At 41.8% G+C, this 17,734-nt stretch overlaps 1 long non-coding RNA gene across 1 annotated transcript in view; it reads left to right on the top strand.

Annotated features, from left to right (window-relative positions):
• The window catches only part of LOC129391669 (uncharacterized), a 22,841-nt gene extending 6,663 nt beyond the window's left edge, over positions 1-16,178 (top strand). Inside the window, exons 2-3 of the long non-coding RNA XR_008616256.1 lie at positions 14,774-14,913; positions 16,115-16,178. This is a non-coding gene — a long non-coding RNA (uncharacterized lncRNA). The remainder of the gene's footprint in view (positions 1-14,773; positions 14,914-16,114) is intronic.
• The last annotated feature ends 1,556 nt before the right edge of the window (positions 16,179-17,734 follow it).

Genomic DNA, 17,734 nt, shown 5'->3' with positions numbered 1-17,734 from the left:
CATCTTCACTATCATTATTCTGAATTCTTTTTCTGGAAGGTTGCCTATCTCCACTTCATTTAGTTGTTTTTCTGGGGTTTTATCTTGTTCCTTCATCTGGTACATAGCCCTCTGCCTTTTCATCTTGTCTATCTATCTGTGAATGTGGTTTTTGTTCCACAGGCTGCAGGATTGTCGTTCTTCTTGCTTCTGCTTTCTGCCCTCTGGTGGATGAGGCTATCTAAGAGGCTGCTAGTGTTGGAGGGTCTCCTGCAGAGGCGGGCGGTGGCTGTGGCTCACCATGGGGACAAGGACACTGGCAGCAGAAGTTCTCAAAAAAATCTTAATTGTAAACTCTGATAAAAATTTTTACTTCATCTTGTTCTACTTTTTTTGCAGAAAGATAAGAGCACGATGTTAGTACACTGATTTCTAAGTATTTATTTCTCTATAAATTATTCCAGATAAATGCATTATAATTGTGCTTCTACCAATGGAATCTCACGTGAATAAACATTTTTAAACAAATCATATACCAAGAATTCATTTTTCAAAATATTTGAACTGCAGGTATAATTTTAAAAAGCAGAATATATATTTTGGATTTATATTTCTATAAAATAGTTGAAAAATATTCATTAGAGTATGCTATATAAATAGGCTGGCTTATGTTAAGCAGTAATTTTAAAACTTTTTTCCATTTTTTTTCCTCATCTTCAACCACGTTCATAATCTCTAATTTTAAAAATATTGATTCTAGTAAAACATCTTTCACAGGCAAATAATCACTGGGAAAAAATCGTTGTAAAAAAACCAGTTTAATCAATATAACAACAACAACAAAACAAAATAGAAGAACTCTAATAAATCTCCACGGGAGACCTCTGAGACAGTGTCCATGGAACCAGTTTGAAAATTCCTTCTCTAGAGGACTTAAGAACTTTTTGATAGCTATTTTCATGAGAAAAGGATGAAGAATTGAAAAACATAAAGTTGAGAGAGTCACACCCCAAGTTCATGGAAATAACAACTCTCTAGGATCAAAAATATAAATTTGTGAGGAAATAGAATGTGTCTCACAACCACCCTTTCAGGAGCTGAGTACAGCCAGGTATAGGCTCTTAGGTCAGCTCTAGGTCTGGGAGCAGCTCTACCTGAGTCATCACAGGACAGAATCAGGACCCCATGAGTCAAACCCACAGCCCCTGGGCCACGGGAATTTTGCGGGAATTAAGTGCCGGGATACCCACTCAAGTCCGTGCTCCTGGCCATCCCCGAAGGCCTCCCATGTCCATCAGGGTGAGCGTGCTCTATGGAAGGCAGGTACCCACACGCTCTGGGCCCTGTTGCTGCCCCGTGCCCGCTGGGCAGAGCGGGGTCTTCCCTGCACAGGGGATGGAAGGGGTTGGGGCCTGAGTCCACCTCACTGGGAGCTGAGCCCCAGGGCTGCCTCCTGCAGTGTTGTCAGGCCCTGAGCACACGTGGCGGAGTGCCCACGGGGAGCCCCCCTCCCTCAAAATCGAAACCCAGAAGCCACATGGCAGCTGGGGGACCGCAGAGCCCGTGCCCCCATCGAAGGTCTCCTCCACGCGGAGACCATACCTCCTGCTGCCTTAGAGCACGTCTGATGGGTCTGCAAAGAGAGCACGTCGGCGATTTCAGTGCGTTCTATGCTTGCTGACCGTGTGGCTGCTGCATCTCCAGGTAGCTTCCTCTTTACCAAAGCAATTCAGCACATCACGCGCACACTTTACAAAGGTCCTGGCTTGGCAAGTGCATTTCTCTACCCTATGCTAACTTTCATTTTCTTGTCAAATTGATAACAAAATATTTTTAATTAAATTTGAATTTAAAATCGAAATACAGGCATGTTGTGTATTATTAATAATATAACTCCCCCAAAGAAAATATCACATATTTCCTATACATACACACACACTGAGCCATACAATATTTCTAATAAGTATGTGTGAATATCCAGGCTATGTGTCTATATGAGCGTCATGAGTATGTGTATCTCACAGGCTCACACAGAGACCACAGAACGTTAACAGTGGACCAACTGGTTCTGGAGGCATAAGGTCTGGAGTTGAATTGCAGTTTCATTATTTATCAGTGATATAATCTTTCTGAGCATGATTTACCATCTGAAAAAAATGGGCACAATCTTTACTGCCTATCTTACAGTATTGCAAAATTTTTTGAAAAGATAATGTATGTAAATGTTTTTTGCATATTATTCCACGGGAATCATATCATACTGTCACTGTAGTTATTGGTGAATGAAGCACCTTTTCAAACTTTATTCAATTTCTCTCTCCCTCATACTTAATTCTAACTTATTTTAGTCCTTTTATGCTATCATTGCATATGTGATCAAATCTTTCCTTGACTTTGAATAATCTGGTGAGTCATTTATACAAACGTTTGTGAGATTGATCACCGAGGTAGCTCATAAATAATTTTTGGCTTACAGTCCATCTGTCTAGTCATTATTTATTGACAAATTAAAACATCACAGGCCAATTTAGCACTTATTAAATGACCCAAAGCCTCATCATTAACCTTGAATGAGAATGGTGTAACTTTTTCCATAGAAATGTTAGGAATATCTAGACCCATTGTTCTTATTTTATTAGCTCATTAATAAAGCTTGGGGAAACAGTTGCTTTAAAGCATCTTGTAAGTGTATTTTTACAGTAGCATTAAGAGGGCACTACAGGGACTTCCCTGGTGGCGCAGTGGTTAAGAATCCGCTGCCGATGCAGGGGACACAGGTTTGATTCCTGGTCCAGGAAGATCCCACATGCCGCAGAGCAACTAAGCCCGTGCGCCACAGCTACTGAGCCTGCACTCTAGAACCCACGATCCACAACTACTGAGCCCACAAGCCACAACTACTGAAGCCCACGCGCCTGGAGCCCATGCTCTGCAATAAGAGAAGCCACCACAATGAGAAGCCTGCGCACCGCAGTGAAGAGTAACCCCCACTCTCCGCAACTAGAGAAAGCCCGCACGCAGCAACAAAGACCCAACGCAGCCAAAAAATTAAATAATTAAATAAATAAATTTAAAGTCTTATTTTTACCTCTACCCTATTTTGTTTGCAATTCCAGTAGGCTTTCCAAAATACCCTGTATCTTTTCTTTACTCTTCCGTTGAACTCATGGAGGGTGTCCTCAGCATCACCTTCCAGGGCCTCTGATGACGTTTCCATTATAGCTGCCGTATGATTCACTCCTATGAGTTCCCGTGGGTTCCCCAACTGTTCACTTTTATGCCGTTGATTCTTGTCTCCTGGGTGCAATACTTTCCCTTATTTCTCTGACTGTTAATTCTAGTTCTCGGTGTCGTCCTGTTTCCTTGGAGTTCCAGTTTTAGTTGTTTTGTGTTTCTGTTACTTAGTGTACTCTTTTGTGTCGTAAGTGTCTGGTAACCCTTAGTGCTCGGTTTATACTTAAGAATGAGACTTTAATCATGTCATTAAAAGCTTTGTGGGCCCCCGATAAGTCTTTTGACTGGGGGAACCTCACTTTTCAGGTAAACTGGATTTTTGTTAGGGAATCTCTGTATCAGTATTATAGGATTTTTTTCTCTATCTGCATCCACTTTCTCCACGGAAGAATCTTTCAGTACTTTTCCTGGGTGACTGTATCGCACTGGAGATTTGCTGGTGGAAGGGCTGCACGAGGGTGATTCCCACTGCAAGTTTACAGATGTTGAACCAGTCCGCCTGGTCCCCATCTCTTGACCCCCTCCTCCCTCCACTGGTCTGGCCTGGAGAGCCTGTTGTTTTCATTTCTTAAGAAGAGGAACCCACCATCTCTTGCATGTGCTGCACATGAAATGGGACATCAGGGACGGAGCCACCTGGCAGCATGAGGTCGGGGAAGGATTAGGTCCTCACTCCCTTTCAGTCACTTTCAACCGCTTCTGCAGAGGTGGACAGTCCCCAGGGACCCTTCTGACAGCATGATTAGGAGTCCAGGTTCAGCTAGGCCAGCTAACACTCCTCCATCCATTTCTAATCTTTCGGGAACATAAGCGCTTCTTTGGTCCGCTGTTCTCCCTACCTAGTTGCTGTTGTCATCCTTAATACTATTATTTTATTTTTTGGCATTTTGGGAAGACAGATGATTAAATGTGTAATTTAATTGGAATATCCTGAAATGTCAAATTTAGATTAAGAAATGGCATGATACCAAATTTGGGTGGTAAGCACACCACACACACCAAGACACACACACACGCACCCCCCACACACGCACCCCCCACACACGCACACAATGCCGTCCTTTATTTTCTACTTTTTCTGTTCTTAGATGTTCAATTATTAATGGCAATATGTCCATTTTTTCTACCATATCTTTTTTTTTTTAGTAACTCGTGTGAGAAGTGACATATTGTAGGTAACACAGGGTAAAACAAAAGAAAAGTCTTATGTAATTATATAGATAGTTACCAAAGTCAGAAGTTAGATTGATTTTCGGATTGCATTTGTAGGCTAAGCCAATAGACAGACTCCCAAAGTCATCAGGACAGCATTCTGGAGCTGATGTATCAAAATTCTTAAACACTTAAGGCTTAACGGAGCTCAAGAGGAAATGACATGAGCAGCTGCGAGAAGCATCTTTACCATCAGAGGAGCAATAATTTTACAGTTCTGCAGTTTATGAGGGTGTCCTCATGAAGCAATGATCGGATGGCAAAATACATGTCATTGCCACCTTGCTTTACGAGAACAATACCGAGGTACGAAAACTAAGGCTGTTTGGCTTAATTAGCGATGTTCAACACCCATGGCCTCATTTCCCCAACAGCACACGAGGGCAGCCACCTGCTCCCTTGGGTCTTTAGGTCACATCACGTGCTTAGTCCATTGTGTGGAATTCCACTGCCCAGAGGACGCTGGAGAGAGAGCCCGGAAGCCAGAGAGGCTGGTGCTGCTGAGCCAACACCGACCTGGAAGGCCTTTGAGGAGCAAAAGAATAGACACTGCCCCCAAGGATGCAGATCAAGTCAGCGCTCACCGTTCACCAAGACAGAGAGAAAGAGGTAGCAGAAGGCTTACCTGATATGCAGTCTTAGTTCTTAGTTAGGATTCCCCTGAGAGAAACAGAACACACACACACACACACACACACACACACACACACATTCCTTATTTATTGAGAATGTGATGATTATTTTTAATTTGGTTTCTTGCGTTTATTTCTGTTTCCTACTACTTTTTTCCTTTTGATTGTAGTCTTTCCCCTTCATGTTAAAAAATTACTACTTTGCTGGAGATTATCTCAGACAATAAAACAAAACTAAGAAATGTTCAATTTTATCCTTCGGTAGAACGTATAGAGTACTATCACAATATTAGGGGATTGGTAAAAAATTGACATAATATATATTTTCATTGTTGTTAGAGTTTAACTCCATCTATCTATGCTCTTTATAGCTTTGTAAGTAATTACATTTCCATAAAAGTTTACACACTTAAATTTTAAATCCAACAAATTAGTATTATGAATACAATTTACATAACTGTGCGTACCTTACCTTCCATGTTAAATGTAATTGTACCAAGCAAAAGCTGGTTGGAGAAAACATTATGGATATTTCAGAGAGAGGGCATCTAAGGGATAGAGTTTAAGGAATTGGCTCATGTGACTGTGGGGCCTGGCATGTCTGTGAGGCCTGTGGGAGTCTGGAAATTTAGGCAAGAATTGATGTTGTCCTCTTGGGTCTGAACTTTTCAGGGTTACAGACTGGAAACTCAGGCAAGGTTTCTATTTCATGGTCTGGAGGCAGAATCCCTTCCTCAGGAAATCTCAGTCCTTGCTCTTAAGGCCGAGTAGATGAGGCCCACCCATATCATGGAGGCTAATCTGCTCTACTCAAAGTCTACTGATGTAAATGTTACCTTATTTTAAAAAATACCTTCACAATGATATCTGGACTAGTGTTTGAACAAACCACTGGACCCCGTGGCCCAGCCAAACTGACACATAAAATTAGCCATCACACCTCTAGAAAGAGTTCTGTGTCTGCTCTCACATGAGGCAATTTTTTTTGTTGGGTTGTCCCTTCCTTTGGAAGATGCAGAATTTATTTGTCATGACCACATGGACCTTTAAGTCAAATGAAGTCTGCAGTGTCTTCAAATCCAGCACTTGTTAAGTTAAATGTGCTCTAAATCATTTTGTAGCAAGGTAGAGTTCTTATTTTAATTGCATTCATGTGTCTACATTAAAGTAGATAAACTTACTATTAAATTATCCTCTCCCTCAGAGACAAAAAGAAAGGAAAATAGAAGGATAAACACATACCTAGGTAAGAAAAGAATGGGATGGGATCTGGTTTCAAGGAAACATTTCTGGCTTCGAATCCCTGCAAACAACCCAGCTTCTAGCAGAGATTTTGAAGCTCACTTTCTGCACAGTCAAATCACATAATTTGTTTGTATCTCAGATCCCTAAGCGTAGAAAATAGCTTGCTTTCTTTCCTTGCCAAACTCCCAAAAATGCATAGAGAAATCCTCCAACAACTTCAAAGATCCTGGAGCAAGATGGGAAGGATAAACAATGAGATGGTAAGCCCCTTTGGGAATTCACATCCAAAATGTTGATTGACATCGTCTGCACAGAGGAAAGAATTATGCCCTTATTACAAAGCAGCTTATTTTTTGGTTCCTTGTCCAGTGTGAGGGAATTAGATTCTGACTTGCCTTTATATTGCCTATCAGTGAAATACATAAGAAACTCCTTACTTAACCATATTGAGGAACGAATAGGATTTAGTTCCTTTGAAATCATATATTTGATTTTTAAAATTTATGTATCTTCATTTGCACATTTTAGTAGATTGCTTTTTCAGTTATATTTTATAGGTTTGTTGTTTCATGGTGAGAAAAGGATTATTGCTATCAGCCCTAAAAGGCAAGTATCCATTTGCCTTACATTTGAAGGGAACGCTATAGACTTGATATTTCTAGTTCATTCTATTAAAATAAATTGTTATTTATCATCTGAGGTTTCAATTTTACATCAACAGTTCATATTATTTATGATCTTTTGGGAGATCTGTCTGGAGTGTGATTCAGTGCCATATAAAGTCATGCTTTTCACTAATTTACTAGTAATTGCTACTCCCTCAAAAACACATTTGGAAAAACTGATGTATAATTTTTCATTTAGAAAATAAGTAAAGACTTTAAAAAGAAAGAAAAAATAAGGGAAGAACATTTGTAGTTGCAAAGGTTTTTGCCTTCAATGTATCTCACCAGTATTCTGTTCTGAAAAGATAAATAAATCATTTAACCAAAGGTACAAAAAATACCTCAAACATGGTATTTCAGCAAAAAGACAGCCATTTTGCAATATATATTTATATAATCTGACAATTAAAAAGTTGCTTTCTTTTAAATTTCATGAGCATAAAATTTCATATTGAACGTTTAAATGTAAAAAATATGAGTTATTCTAAGCGTGTAGTTTTTACTTGCGAGGAAAGTCTACATTTTTCTCATGCGTAAAAGAACCAAAGAATGTTCCTCACTGTGTGATGGGTTCTTTAATTACTTGAAACCAGAGCTGCTTCAGGCCTCTTATAATTCGGTTGAAAGTCCTGTTGCTGAGCTCCTATGAGCCCCTCCCCCACCACTGTCACTCAGACTAACGGAAGTGCCACCGTCTCAGGACACCAGCACAGCTCCACATCTGGTGACAACTCCTGGGAAAAGGGGAGCGGGGGACAGAGAGCGAGGTAACGCCGCCAGATGCTTTAGCCGTGTTAGCTGCGGTGTGAGGTGCTTCGTTCCCGCCCACGTTTCACTGACCATGCCTGCAGTCAGGGAAGCAGGACTTCCTGAGACAGAGGACCAGATATTGTGAATCTCGTTGCAACTGTCCCGGCCACACAGTGTAGACAGGGTTAAGGGCAGATACTCTGGGGCAGACGGTCAGGGCTGGAATCCTGACACCGTCCTTTGCTGGCTGTGTGATCCTGGGGCAAGTTCCTCAGGCTCTCCACACCTCAGTTTCTTCATCTGTGAATCTAAGATACTATAACTACTCCTGGGGTGCTAGCGAGAATTGAGTTAACGGGTGTTAAGCACTTTGAACAGTGCCTGGGATCCACTGAATGCCCCGTAAGCATCAGCTGATATCGTGACGGAAGTCAAGCAAAGGCCCAGTTACACCCTAGCGAGACCTTATTGCTTAATTTTAAGTGCAATAAATAGGAAAGTCCACACAAAGTTTAGAATTTCCTTCATCACACTGTAACTATACTGTAGAGCTCAGGCCAAGCTTCGTTGGGCTTTGGCACCAAGTACAGGATGATAAAGGCAGACTGGTTTCACTCCTCTTGGCCTCCTCTCCCAAGGAATACGTAATGGAACACTTTGGCCTGACGCTCACAGAAGGCTCCAGACATCTGCCTGAGTTGGAGAGGCAGAGGCAGCTGGCTTTGCAGGAGCAAGTGTATTCATAGAAGAGAGAAAACTTTGCTGCAAATAATTCAGATTTTGCATTGGAGAAATTCAGGAAAAAACAGAACATTATACAATTGTGGTACCAAATACCAAATAAAAGAGCTTTTTTTCCTTTTCTTGGGATCTTACCCCTGGTTCAATAAAGGAAAATTATTTTGCTACAGTTCTATGGCTGTGAGCATATGGTGCAATTAGCAAATACATACGTTGTTCAATAATCTGTGTTCATGGATACATGCATTCAAATACTATGTTTATTTCCATGCAGCTAGTTTTAAAAATGACAGTACTCTTCCTCATTACTGCAAAAGGGAACATTTTTCTCAACCCCTCTGCACTTCGGTGGCAGCATTCATCTGGAAAAATGTATTAGTAGGTAATTTAAATGTAAAGGGATATAATCATGGAAAAATCATCAACTTTTGTCAAAAAAAGAATGAATGCTTCTAAAAGTATTATATCGATTATTATTTAAATAATAGCATCAATAAATAATTGATATTCTGCTTTAAGTTATTTTGATAATACATAAAGACTACATGAAGAAATATCTGAATATAAACTGAATCCTATTTAAAGTCAGTAGCCATAGTTTCATAAATGAACAGTAGCGCTTCTATAGAAAGTGATTTTTAAAAGAAGTGCTGCCAGAAGAGCTTATTAGTACCTATATTTTTTTCTGGAAAAAAGTCTTAATCTACCTTTAATAATAAAATAAACTTTAATTTGTTTCTTCTTGAGTAACTTGATAGTAATGAGTCCTTTCACTACTCTTTCGTTGTTTCCCTAGAAACTGCAATATGCACCCCTCACTCATTACAGCCCAACACAAAGTGCACTCACTGTTGCACAAAAACCTGGAAACTTCGAGCACCTTCACTCCCTTTACCTTCCTCTCTGCATTTCTGTAGTCATGCATTTTTATTCTACATATATTTTAAATAGCATAGGAAATTATTGTTACTGTTTTTACAGTTGATACTCATTTAAGCCATTTAGCAACAAATTTATTTTTAAAATTGTCCTTGGGACTTCCCTGGCGGTCCAGTGGTTAGGACTCCACACTTGCACTGCAGGGGGCATGGGTTCCATCCCTGGTTGGGGAACTAAGACCCCACATACCAAGCAGCACAGCCAGAAAAATTTTTTTAATTTTAATTTTTTAATCCTCTATTTCTCCCGGTCCCACATTTATATAGAAGGTAAAGTGGTTAAGAAGAATTGGAGGCCTTCATTTTATTCTTTTGTATTTTATTGCTTACTGTGTAGCAAGCATTCAGTGTATCCTCACACAAACATGAAAGAAGATAAAATGGAGAAATTGTGGTAAATCTTTAATAACTTGCTAACGTTTGCATAATTAATAATCAGCTAGTCTGTTAAATCAGCTGAACTCAGGAAGGTGAAAAGAGAACTTAACTTTATTCTTCCTCAGTACTTTCACCTATAGGTTTACTGTATAGATTTATTCTTCCCCCAACCTTTGGAGGGAATCTTGAGGAGAATCCATACTTTTTCATTTTACCCTCAAGTAGTACAATGTCCAGTTCAAATTAATATAAAAATTCCAATCTTGCATCCAATTGAAAACTTCGGACATCACTTGACTCAGCCCAGCTTTAGATCTTTCCAACACGTTCTAGTTCCACGTCCTCAACTTACTCATAGAGAAAGGCACGTCAGGGAAAAAGGAGCGTCAAGGCAGGAAGAAAAGTCCTGTTCACCCTGCACGTTGGCAGGGTGGCTTTGGGGTCGTCTCCTGTGGGGTGCTTGATGGATTCTTTGCAAAGCCCCCTGAGAAGGACCATCAAAAGGAGTGCCCGTGGTCACAGTTTTGTGGATCGCCTGGTCAGTTTTGCATTCTTACCTGCTGTACACAATGATACGCCTGCAGTCTTTTTCTACTGACACCCCCTTGCCCCCGTAGGAAGCTCTGTGGGGAGGATATTTCAAGATGGCGCACCCGACCGTTGGGAGGCTGGTGGGCACCCCGTCCCTCTGTTAAAGGTGAGTGGAGTGCAGCTCCCTCCCTCTCCAGCTGTCTCTCTTCTCTCTGCCTCAGGACCTAGTCAACTAGGGCCAAAACATCTCAAGTCACGAGTCCGAAGCTGTCCCCAAATGTCAGAAGGAAATGGTCCTGAGACGTTCTCCTAAGACCCCTCCATCTGATAAAGGTGACAGAGCTTCCTCACTGAAGAATGACAACCAGTGCTACTTTTAGCCCTTCAATCCCCAATGTCTCCCTTCCCCTCAATGTCTGTGACAGGAACACAAAAGCACTTTCAAGATATCTTAGCAAATCCTGCTTAGACTGTCTCATAATTAATGCATTAAACCCAGCTTCTGAAAAATCAGCCAAAACACAGTCACTAGATTCTGTTTTCAACTTCATCTTACAGTTGGAGAAACCAGAGTTCAAACCAAGTTTGCCTAATTCTTAATTCTGGGCTTCTTCCTTTAAGAAGCTGTGCACACAATACATGTGGGTGAAGATCCAGGTAAAAGAGGAAAAACATCCCAGAGATGTGGGTTTCACTTCTGTTTCCACCACTAACTCCTTGTGTGATTTTAAATATGTTATCAATCCCTTTGGCACTGGAGTTATCCCCTTGCTCAGTAAGCAAGCTGGAATAAATCAACCCAATGGATCCAAGAACAGACCATTTTTAGGTCCAACAATCTACGTCTCCATGAAATACCTTCCCGATTCAATTTCCAGAATTGTCAGCTGATGGACACTGTTGCTTATAAAGATCAGAAGATCCTGGGTACCTTTAAGACTGTGCCTGTGCTCCCCCGTTATATGTACCATACACAAAAAAAGAATTGTTACTGATTCACTTATACTCATATACACACAGAGTTATCTTTAGGAGAGTGAAAACTATCTAGTGGTCCAGCTCAATGAGCTGGTCATTTTACCAGAGAACAACTGTTAGGGTTGGAAAGAAAATTAAAATCCATCTAGTTTCATGAGTTCACTCCCTATACCCTATTGCATATCTCAGGCTCACAACACAGCTCTTATTTCTTCTTCAAAGCATAGTGTTCTCAGTGTCCTGTGATGCTCTATAAAAAATGTTTTCAGAATAATGAGGTAATGAAAATGTGATGAACCACTAAGTATACCTCGAAGTTCCCACTGCGCTTTTTACTTAACTGTTGTATGGAAAATTTGTTTTATAACCATTGGTTTACAGCTCTGTCTCTCACAACTGGGGTGTGAGTTTCTTGAGGACAGAATTGTGTTTCTCAGAGATTTGCATTCACCGATTCTCATAGGTTTGGCTCCTACCAGGCCCTCAAGAAATGTTGGTGGAATCTATAACAGGAGATATGTTGGATAAACTTATTTCTCACGCAGAAGAAAAAGATGAATTTGTGTGGTTATGGTGGCACAGAGATACACTTAAATATTTAGAAATTTGGATTTCTTCATTTCCATTTAGAAAGATATACTCATTGTAGCATCCACTAGGATGAATGAAAATTACACCAGATTTAAACTGAAGCATCAGAGCTGTCCTTCTCACTGCAGAGTCAGAGTTCAGCACGTAGTGGTCAAGCCCCCATAATATCATCAAGAAGACCCAGGTGGGCCTCTCCCAGGGGTGTTGTGTGGATTAGCTCAATGGTGACTGTAAAGGGCCTTGGTGATGGAAAGATCTGTGTACCTGATCATTCCTGTTGTGATCACAGGGACCAAGACATTCTTCATCGCCGGGTGAACAAAGGGCCAGTAGATGAACTTGCCGTAAGAGGTAGCTAACAAAGAGAGGTGTGAAAATGTAGAATCATACAGCCTCTAAAATAGCTGAATTTTATTAGAAGTTTGCTTCCATTTTGTGCTGCTGATAATGGCATCAAACCAGGCAAAATAATGGGCCCTTTTGAGATCCTGGAAGGCATCACAAAAGATTGTTCATTTTCTTTGTGTTAAAGCTGTATGACTTTGCACACAGAGCAGTGTTCTCGATATTGTCGGAGACTGAGAGCAAGTTGCTAGAAATTTAGATGATATAGGATAGGAAAAGACATGGGTGACAAGATGACAGAGAGAAATATCCTGCTTTCAGAAGTACCATGTCCAATGTGTTTATTTTTCCTGGACCCAATTTTTGCAACAAGAGGCAAACAGAGTATACCTTAAATTTGGGTCATTCTTTCTGTTATTCTGCCATGGAGATAGGTTTTGTTTTTTTTGGAGTTTTTTTGTTTGTTTGATTCTAGGTTGTAGGATCAGAGGGAAAGCCTATATGAGACTTGAGTCTGAATGAGTGAACGCCAATCCCTGCTGTGGGATTCTCCTTCCCAATTTGATTTATTTGAATTCATCTTAGTGAACGCCTTCATCACTTATCTTTCATGATCCTTTCATGAACCTGCTGGGAAGAGGCAGCTTGACCATCCACTGGATGAGTTTCCAGTAAAATCAAATCATGCTCCTTTGTCTGATGCCACAGGGAAGGCTGCTGAAGACGATGAGGATGGAGAGCAAAATGGGGAATCCAAGAAAGTACAATTAAAAGACAGTGACCGGGGCTTCCCTGGTGGCGCAGTGGTTGGGAGTCCGCCTGCCGATGCGGGGGACGCGGGTTCGTGCCCCGGTCCGGGAGGATCCCACGTGCCGCGGAGCGGCTGGGCCCGTGAGCCATGGCCGCTGAGCCTGCGCGTCCGGAGCCTGTGCTCCGCAACGGGAGAGGCCACAGCAGTGAGAGGCCCGCGTACCGCAAAAAACAAACAAACAAAAAAAACAGTGACCAAGAGGCCACCCAACCCCGAGGTGTGGAATTGGTGGGCAGTGAAGCTGATTTCCATTGACCTTGTGTCAAGAGAATGAGAAGTCTACCTGCCCCTGGGCCATGGTGACAGCCAACATCGCAACCCTACTCGCCTTTCCCCTCCCAACTCGAACATGTAACCTATAAGGTCTTCTCCTGCATCAGTTTTGAGCATCCTTTCTATCTTTTAAGCACTCTAATGGTAATGGGAGTGGGTAGAGGAAAAGAGAGAGGAACCAAAGAATCCATGACAAAGCCCCCACTTAAACTCTGAATAAAGAGGTTTTCAAGACTTTCAGAAATACTACTGTATGGGGGGCAATGGCTGATTCTGAGAGCTCAGTCGAAAGCTAATTCTATAGTAGCATTCACCACCAACGTGTTTGTCTGATTCATTGGAGAAGAGACAAATAAAGGACGAGACAGTTAACGATTCCAGCTATTAAGGATGAGGTAAGGGTACCTGCCCCACAACCGGAAACTGCCCGGCTTCTCTCTCGCTGTGGAGCCAAGTAGCAACAGTAAAGGGACAAGACTCAGATTAATCCCCGCACGCTCCACCCACTAATGCCTGCCACCCCGTACGCTCAGCATTCTCCCCGTCAAGCAGTTTCCAAGCTTCCAAGGAGATCACGAGATGGATCAATCCAATGCTTCTCATCTCCTTCCTCCGTCTTATGTACCTTCTGATCAGATAGTTAAGGGGCAGCAAGTGGATAAAGGCCAGCAGCCAGCAGCAATCAAAGGAGGCTGGTGGGTCGCGGGCAAACATGAGTCCGGTTCCACGTGGTTAGTAACGACGGTCTTATTATTTCTGATCAGTTATAAACGATACGACTTCTCCCTGCAACAACTGCCTTCAGTGGTCCCTTGGTTTTTTATCCTCAATAAGAGATAAACATAGTAAACTGCAACTTTGCAAGTGACATGCTACCCTTTCTTTTGCACTAACCATCTGCAGGCTGCAGTGTACTAGGCGCTTCTCAAACTGTGATGTGTGTGAGGATGGCCTGGAAATCTTACAAAAATGCAGGTTCTGATTCAATGTGTCTGCAGCTGGCTGCCAGGTTCTGCATTTCTGTGCTCTTTTAGCTGCTACATGAACCAGAATAAAAATTCCATGAGCTTCCAGGACGTCCGTATGCACTCCGTATGTCAAAAATATATATGTAGTAGATTAATGAGTGAACAGATCCTTGGAAGGGTGAACAGGTCCGTGGGAAAGTGAACAGCTGGTAGAGCTGCACGTAACTTTCACCGTGCGTGCAGGACCCTGTGGCCCAACCCCAAGACCATGAGAAAAATGAGGGACCCTCTCTGCCTGGTGGCTGCAGAGGTTACAGTGCGGTGCCCACCACGTATTTCAGGTGTGTGATGAAACCTGTCCCCCAGAGAGACCCCCGGCTTCACTCATTCTACACCGGTGGAGAAAGTCACCACAGATTCCCCAGCGTGACTCTGGGTCCAGGTGGGGATCGTGGATTTAACCCCTTCTGACTTGTTCCCGTGGCCTCATTGTGTGTTACAGGGATTTGGGGAGCCGTACCTCACGTCAGAGAGGCCCTGGAAGGAAAGAACGTACGAGGCGACCTGAGTGGCCTTTCCAAGCATCCTTGTGGTTCCGTGGTCCCAGGAGACCGGGGGCTCTCCCAAGTGCACCCAGATGCGGTATGTACGGTCCCTGGGCTTTCGAGGGACTATTTTTTAGGAGGAATGTGAGATTTTGCTTAGTACTTCTATGCACTGCAAACTTCAACTATATTCCTTTTATGTTTTTTTTCCAGACCAAAACACAATAATACACTATTTTAATGTTTCTCATTATAAAACATACGTTTAACCAAAGGACAGATTATTTTAAAAAGTACCAAAGAGACATCTAATCAAATCATTACATGCAAAAAATGGGAACCAGTATTAAAGATACATTTCAGCCATGTGAAGTTTTTGTAAGCAATATTTATAATGATCTGAAAGCCAAGTTCCTATCTCCGGTTTGGCTATTTTTATAAATATACACCTTTAAGCACAATACCATATTTTTCTGCACCTAAAATCACACGTAACAGACTACATTAACCATGTCTTACCAATATTCCAAAGGATAACAAGCCCAAGCAGATACTCCATTATCTTTAAAATTTTTTCCAGCTTTGTTGAGGAAAGGTTGGCAGGAATTGTGTATACTTACGTTGCATATCATGATGTTGGTTTGTTTGTTAACGGGTCCAACAGGCGAGATTTAGCGTACGTGTTCATATGACATGACGAACACAATCAAGTTAATTACTCGTGGTTACTCTTCGTATGTGTGTGATCCCAGTGTCCTCAGCGCCTTCCACCTGCTGTTGTTACCCTCATTCCCTCTGGACACTGGGGAGGGACGGGGGTCTCCCAGCCTGCGTGATGCTGTTACACAACACCCAGGCTCGGGGCTTGTCCGTAGCTGGTCCTTCTGCAGAGACACCGTCCACGCTGCCCTGAGTTGTCCCGTCTCAACTGGCGACAGCTGCTGCTCAGCTCCCTGCGAGGAGTCCCAGAGCGCTTGGCTCCCCCCGGGACTCCCCGAAGCTGTTTCCACTGCAGGACAGCGGGGCCCCTTCTTCCTGGGCCCCTCCTGGACCAGCTTCTCCAGATCAGAGCCCCATCGTCTGAGACTTTCAGGGCCCGCCCCGCGGTGTTTCCAGGACTCTTGGGCTTTGGACCAGGAGTCTAGGAGTTAAAACACGTCGAGCTGCATAATGACCGAACTACCTTAAATAACAAGGTTTTTAAAATTAATAAAATAAAATCAGAATGACCAGAAAAAGGAAAAAATTCACGTTTGTTACAAAGGGATGGATTTGCTCGCCTGTCAATGTTCCCACAGTGCCCCTAATGGAACCGTGAGATGAATGGAAAATTAAGAAGATGGAGATTAAGAGGATTATGAAACAGTCTACCGCATTCCAAAAGCACTTTTTCACCACGTTTGTGCTGTTTTTCAAGCAATTGATCATGCATGTTTTTCAAATAATTATAATTTCAATTGGATAAAATAATACACACAGAAGTCATTCACAGAATCATTCTTTTGCATCAGCATGAAAATAAAAATACTCAGAATTTTTACTTTTTTGCTGTTTTGTAAAACATGTAAACAGAGAATTTAATTTTTTTCTTCTTGTTTTTAGAAAGACTGGAAGTGAGACAATGTAGTATTTTGAAAACTTTGCTTTGGGGGTTATCACAATTTAATTTAGTATAAAATATGTAATATAAAGTATAATTTAAAATAACAGTCATATGCAGTTTTAAACAATTTTTTAAGAGGTAAATCTTCAAAGACATTGCGACAGATAAGGAACGCATTTAAGAGGGCCTTTCTACGTCAGTTGTTACGTGGGTGACTGTTTCCAGTTGAACGTTGTGAAGGCCATCGTCCACAGATTTTCACAAGCCCCACACAATACCTCTTTGTGATTCGTGCCTTGTAAACCTCCAGGTGGCCTGTGTGACTTTGAATAAAATATATAACCTTCAGTTGTGTTCTTTGTAATTTTATGCCATTTCCTTTTCATCTCAATGGACATTTCCTGATTGCTTTTGACACTCAAGTAACTGTTAATATAATTATTTGTTCACATGTCTCTCCTACGCTTCTGTCTCTCTTTCCGGACAAGAACTCTATGTCAACTCTCTATACGCCTAGATTTCTTGGGGATATAACACAGTGTATAAATCATTGTGAGGTGATGCTGTGGCCAGGAGAGCTGTCACTCAGCCATTTCAGGTACCTAAGCAATGTACATTTATAATGCATGTTGGACACAAACTCTGGATACCGCTGAAGATGATATTACACTTAGGCTGTTGCTGCGTTCTAATTTTTTAAGGGACTTTATATTTACTCTTTCTATCGCTGTTTTGAGGGAAAAAAAACGTGAGGGACTTCCCTGGTGGTCCAGTGGGTAAAACTCTGTGCTCCCAATGCAGGGGGCCTGGGTTCAATCCCTGGTCGGGGAACTAAATCCTGCGTGCATGCCGCGACCAAGAAGTCCGCCTCCGCAACGAAGACCCGGCACAGCCTAAATTAATTAATTAATTAATTTTTAAAAAACCATGAAAATCCCAAATCCTACTTTGGTGTCTAAACTCATGTTCATTAACTCACCCAACACATCCATTTATCATCACGATGTAGAGATGAGACCAATAAGATAATGTGCCTTCAAGGAGTTCAAAATGGAAGGGTAGAAACATTGAAATTGCAAAAGAAGAAAAGGCTGATTATTTCAATTATATAATTTTGAAAAACCCAGTGTGACAACAAATGGAAAGGTTTCTGAGACCAAGATAATCTGCCCAAATCCTAGGAAGATGGTGGGGAACTGAAGCGCTTTGTCATCACTGCTGACACAGGCTGGAACTCGTCATGGTAGCTAAGGTCCCCAAGTCATGTCAAAACATAAAATTACGATACTCAGAATCAGTGGGTTTTAGCAGCCTT

Source organism: Physeter macrocephalus, chromosome 20 (assembly GCF_002837175.3).
Source record: "Physeter macrocephalus isolate SW-GA chromosome 20, ASM283717v5, whole genome shotgun sequence".
NCBI lineage: Eukaryota > Metazoa > Chordata > Mammalia > Artiodactyla > Physeteridae > Physeter > Physeter macrocephalus.
Note: the sequence above shows the minus strand (reverse complement) of the source record. Positions and strands in the feature narration are given on the sequence as shown.